The sequence below is a fragment of the Capsicum annuum genome, chromosome 12, assembly GCF_002878395.1.
Source record: "Capsicum annuum cultivar UCD-10X-F1 chromosome 12, UCD10Xv1.1, whole genome shotgun sequence".
NCBI classification, from domain to species: Eukaryota; Viridiplantae; Streptophyta; class Magnoliopsida; order Solanales; family Solanaceae; genus Capsicum; species Capsicum annuum.
This window is the reverse complement of record NC_061122.1, coordinates 92,206,682-92,213,339: the sequence shown is the minus strand read 5'-3', so window position 1 is coordinate 92,213,339 and position 6,658 is coordinate 92,206,682.

Below are 6,658 nucleotides of genomic sequence, written 5' to 3'. Positions count from 1 at the left end.
GCATTACGTAGCATGGTAGTTGTTTGGCTATAACGCCCTGAAATTTTATTTCGAGATGCCACATGGTTCTTAGGGATACACGTTGCCCCAAGCTAACCCTCGGAGCCAGACACTACCTCAAGGAATTCAATTCAACAATAATCATGCACAACAAAGAGATACACCACATCGGGTTCAAGAGAAATGCTAGAGAATACTAGACTGTACAACCAAAATATATTGAATGTCTGTACATACCAACCCTCTAGTCTGACAAAGCCTCTATACATCAAAATCAAGGATCCATTGGGATAAACCCCCAACTGACTCAAACAATACAGAGAGCCATAAAAAATGAACAATATCACCAAAAATATAGAGACGGTCCTCGAACCATGAGGAGTCACCACTAAGGGAACGTTGCTGAGGCACTCGAATATCGCTAACACAGTTGCGGCTGAGTACCTGAACCTGCATTATGAGAAAATGTAGCCCATAGGATAATATATGGGTTAGAACTTTGGAATGTACTAAGTATGTGAGGGTGCATGCAACAATGTAAATATCATCATCAATTTCATGAAAATATGCATATGTACAGTGATGGCTCACTTGGTTTGAGTTAGATTAAAACATACTTTTGATGATCTCATAGTAAATAAATCATATGATAAAAACATCAAAAATCATTATGAAAAACTCAACTCTTCAACTCAAGGCTCGGAGTGACTCGGTAACTCAAGAAACTCCTCTTTTATGGACATGGGAGGTTCTTATAACCGACATAAATCATGTGAGCTACATGGATTCCAACGTTTTTCCCTCCTAAGGAGAGAACCCCACATTGGCGGGAGGATTGTACTCTTGCCAGTGAGTACAACCTAAATTTAGTAATCACAATCTCATACTCGACCTCTGGCCCATAATTATCAATATCAATCCTACGGTGGCATGTAGTTTCGGGGGAAATACCACATTTTCCCTCGGTGCTAAATACTACTCCCAGAAATAAGCTCAGAATGTTTTAGAAAATTTACCATAAACATTACAATGGTCTATCATGAAGACCAAATCAAATATCTTTCTTATTTATCAAATCATAATCAATTTGTGGATTCCTAACTCATCTTAAATCAAATCAGTCATTCTCAATATCAAAATATGTCAATTCATTTAATAATGAAAATATCAATAACTTTGAAGAAATATCAAGACTCATTGTAACAACTCAATCTCGTAAATCAATATAGTCAATAATCCAATTTATCATAAGGAAGCTTAAACCTTGACACATGTCTTGAAAACACTTGAAATATCAACTCATGGTAGAAATATGAAATTTACAATATTAAATATCAAGTCATAACTTGGGAATAGTAAAATAATCATGTATAAAAAAGCTTGAACAATTTATACTTTCATAGTCTCATAATGAAGTAATTTGGGTATAAATCCACTTGAAAAATCACATAAATCCATGACAGAAATCAAAGTATTGGGCATAATAATGAAAGAATTGCTCTTGTTGAAAGCCCCACATACCTTAATCTTTGAAATTGGATGAATTCTAGTGCTTGAGACTCTATCCGCACTTGTAATAAATGATTCTTGAAGACCACACTATAAGGAACTTGACTCTTCAAGAAATCTTGAAGATTTATGGATGATTTTTTGAAGATTAATATCCCTAAATAAAACCCTAGATATATTTCTTAAGAGAATTGGAAGAGAGAATGAAGAAATTAGGGTTTAGATGGGAATTTTCATATATATATAGGGGCCTTCAAAAAATGGAAAAAGACCAAAATACCCTTGCAAAAATGTCCTTTAATTGCTGAAAAAAATAGCTGACGACATTCATGACAAGTCGTCATGAAATGTCTTCACAAAAGGGTGAGTTTTATGATTTTCTGCTTATGGTTGAGGACATTGGTGATGAGTCGTCACACTTGTGACAGCTGTCTTCTTTAGGGGTGGAAATCTACCTAAGGCTGAAGATATTGGTGATAAGTCATCACACATGTGACAACTTATAAAAAAATGTCACCACTCAGTTTTCTAGCCTGACGTGCTGGAATAAAATAGGCATAACTCTTTCCTCCGATATCATATTTTGGCAAAATTGGTATCGTTGGAAAGATAATTCAATTATCTATATTTTTATTGGTTATGAGCTCAATAATTCATAGTATAACAAGATATATTCTCATTTGAAGTTGAATATGGCAATATCCTTCCTAATAGTTCAATTAGTAAGGAATGTTTGGATTCACCTAATCTTTAGGACATCTTTCAGACCTTACTAAACATCACCCTTGATCAAAGAACAACCAAATCACTATAATTTATTTCTCATGAGCTTGAGTGATTGTTTTACTATTAGTTACAGTCTCAGCGTACTACATTATCTTTCTATCCCTGTTCACTGATGAGTTAGATTACACTCTTGCAATGTAGTTATACCTTTTCTGTATTGAACTCAATTATCTGATGATGACTACTGAGTACATGTTACTTTGGTACTCATACTACACTTTTGTATCTTTTCACTAATACAGATCCGAGAAGCAGCAGCAGCCGATATTGACGTGATTCTTACTTTCCAGTACTGATTCGAAGCAGGGTGAGCTTATTGTCGTCCAAGGATGGTCCTCCTCTATCTACTCTAGTTTAGTCTTTCGTACTAGAGACTACTTGAATATATTGGGTATATTTTGAATTCTGTCAAGTACTCTGGGTATTTTTTAGTAGTGACTCTAGTATTGACCTTACTAGGTCTTGGGAGGGATTATTTTGTTTGTTTGGTACTTTTTGTTCCCTCGTTTTAGTGTATGATATAGGTTTCCTTTTTGTTTGATAATTGTTATTACTACTGCTATCATTTTATGCATTTTTTTGTGATTTCTGCCTATTAGCTGGTTATCTATTATTCTGGGATTTGGCTTGGCTTTCCTACTGGGGGGATAAGGTAGGCACCATCATGGCTTGAGAAATCGGGTCGTTATAGAATTTTCCTTATAGTGTATTTAAATAATGTTTTCATATTTAAGTATCACTTAGTGTTGGAGGGTTATGAACACCCAATACCTAGACATTTACACATGCGTTAGAATTATAAGTAAAAAGTCAGTTAGATCATGATTTTTATCATCATATCTAGATTATTATAGTCATGTTGGGCTTTTATCAGTTGTGAATCATGTCTAACTTTTACCATTATTACATTATTCTAAATTCAGCATTTACATATTCATGATTACTTCAGATTCTGTATGCACTGTTATTTCCAAAATACCATGACTTGAGCATATCCATTATTAGTGTATGAACCATCTTGCATTTCAGTGTCTTTCAGTTAAGAGTAGGATTTAGTACAGAGGAAACCTATGGATGAAGTCCCACTCAGCAGTAAAGGACATATACCTTTAGTAGCAGTCCGTAAGTTCTAGGACTACCTAGTCAACATAGTTTATGAGAGGTCACCCATCTATTTAGGAATGATACTCTCTCAGGAGTAACTCATCAATTTAGGAACGACTCATTTGTCCTTTGGGACACTATTTTAGAGGATCTACACAAACAATATTATTACCCATGGCAAGGTACTGACAACCTTTCAACTAGGGTTATAGGTTGAACTATGATTAGCTCAAATTGGTGCATGTCTATTACATGATATCTCTTATAGTTTTAGTTCAACTCAATATTCAAATTGTATCAGTTTAGGTTTGGATGACCAAGTATTCAGTTTAGCAGATATTAATCCAGTCATTTTTAAAGATAATTTCAGGACACATTTTACTTGGCATTGAATTCGTTTTATATGTTCATGCTTTCATGCTCAGTATTCATACATGATCCTGAGTAATGTCTTATAGTCTGTTTAGATTTAACATTATATTTGCATATGGTACACATGTTTCTATCACTTTCCAGCTTACATAATTGCTTTTAGCACATGACATAGAAATTTTAATAAGTTTTACAACTTTCACATACAACCATGTTTTAAAAGCATATGTCAGCAAAGAGATTATGTCTTCAATTTTGACGCATAAATTAAGTATTTTAATGATTTAGTGCATGTCCTATTTACTCAATCCATTCTAAAGTACTGATCAAATATATGTGCTTGTGGCTTCATTGCTTCATAATATAGGTACCAGATATAATCCACACACCAGGGTTTGACAATTCCCAGCATTCAGCTAGAAGATGATAACTTCTCTTATTTCAGGAACTCCAGTCTATTGTAGGGCATGTATTGTATTCTTATAATCCTTATGTATTAATTTGTTGTAGTAGGAGTTATGTCCCAGTTTCCTATAGTCAGTATAGTAGAGGCTTCATATATAGTTACTCAGAGTTGTAACCACAATTGAAAACCAACCGTCAATCACCAGGCACCTTATGAGTTGGGTCACCTGACCTGTACCTATAACATATGACTCGTATGGTGAGTTGAAACTAGGACTATGAGGTCAATGCTTAGGAAATTTCCAAGGGCTAAAACCCAGGGTGTTTCAATTCTCCCCCACTTTGATCATTCATCCTTGAATGATAGGACAAGGAATTAGAAATAGAATTTAGACTTCACACACCTCTACTCTTACCTTTAACTAAGTTAGAAAACAAAGATACCAAGAAAATAAGTTTTTCCTTTAACTATGTTAGAAAACAAAATATGTTAAGGACAACACATACCTTACGAATGAATTTCTAGAGCAAAAAAAAAGGAGTGAATACTTGGACTTCATGTCCTTTTCAGTTTCCCAAGTAACCTCTTCCACCTCATGGTTCCTCAATAGAACCTTTACTGATGCCATACCTTCACCAACCTGGAATCACCCAATTTGAGATCTACACCTTCTACTATACAATGCCTTAAACGGAGCCAGTCCAATGCTAGAGCCATAGCTATTACTATTGGAAAACTCTATGAGAGGTAAATTCGCAACCCAATTATCACCGTAGTCAATCATGCAAGCCCAAATCACATTCTCTATTATTTGAATACTCCATTCCGCTTACCCATCTGCTGTGGGTTAAAAGTTGTACTAGGACTCAACTTTGTCCCCAAACTATTTTGAAACGACCGCCAAAAGTGAGATGAAAAGTACGTAGCATGATTCGAGATGTCAAAAAAAGAAACCCCATGAAACTTTATAATGTATTGAAGGTACAACCTTTCGTATTACTCTACCAAAAAATTGGTCATCACAGGAATGAAATGAGCAGACTTTGTCATCCGATTAACAATGACCCAAACTAAATCAAACTAATTCTGAGACCGAGGAAGTGGTAACGAAATCCATGTTGATCATTTCCTACTTCCATATAGGAAACTCAATCTCATGATATGATCCTTTGGGTCTCATGTCCTTGACTTTCACTTAGTGGCCCACTATGTACTTATCCACAAAACTAGCCACATTTTGCTTCATATTGTTCCACCAATACATCCCCTTAAGGTTATGATACATTTTCATCAATCCAGGATGAATAACATAACGTGACTTATTCCCCTAAGTCAAGATCCTCTATCGCAAATCATCTATGTTAGGAAAACATTACTTTCCTTGGTACCGTAAGGTACCATCACCACTAATATAGAAGGCCATCACCTTCTGCCCATTTATATCACCCTTAATCCTCATAAAGACAAGATCTAACAATCAATTCTCCTTGATCTCCACAATAATAGATGCCTACATCAGCTCCTATACAAACACACTACTGTCTTCAAAATCCAAGCGGCAAGAATCCCCATAGGCATGAATCCTGCTTGTCGTTTTCCACATAAGCAAGAATCCTCATGGACAACCTGCTAAGAGCGTCATCAACAACATTATCTTTACTTGGTTAGTAGTAAAGACTCATTTCATAATCATTGAGCATCTTAAGCCATCTCCTTTTCCTGAGGTTCATCATATTTTTAGTAAACACATATTGTTGGATCTTATGATCTGAAAAGATATTCACAAGCACTCCATACAATTAGTGACCCCAGATTTTCAATGTGAAGCCACAATCAAAACCTCCAAGTCATGAGTCAGATAATTCTTCTTATGCACCTTCAACTGTCTAGAGGCATAAGCTATCACCGTACCATGCTGCATCAAGACACAACCATGCCCCATAGGAGATGCATCATAATATACTACAAATCTATCTATGCCATCCATCAAACTCAAGACCAAAACCAAAGTTAGAATATCCTTCAGCTTTTCAAAAGTACCCTCTCAAGCATTCGACCATAAGAACTTTACCTTCTTCTGAATTAACTTAGTTAACGGGCTAGCTATAGAAGAGAAACTTTCCATAAATCTTTTGTAGTAACCAGCTAAACCCAAGAAGCTCATAATGTCGGTTGGAGTCATGGGTCTAGGCCACTTCTTAACCACAACAAATTTTTACATATCCACTATGATCCCTTCACTAGAAATGTCATGACCTAGAAAAGTCACGTTGTCCAATAAGAATTCACATTTAAAAAATTTAGCATACAACTACTGCTCTTTTAGGGTATGCAACACAATGTGGTGGTGATCAACATGATCCACCTCACTCTTAGAGTACATAAAAATATTATCGATTAACACAATGACAAACAAATCCAAAAACATATAGAAAACTCTATTCATCACATCCATGAATGCTGCCAAGGCATTGGTCATCC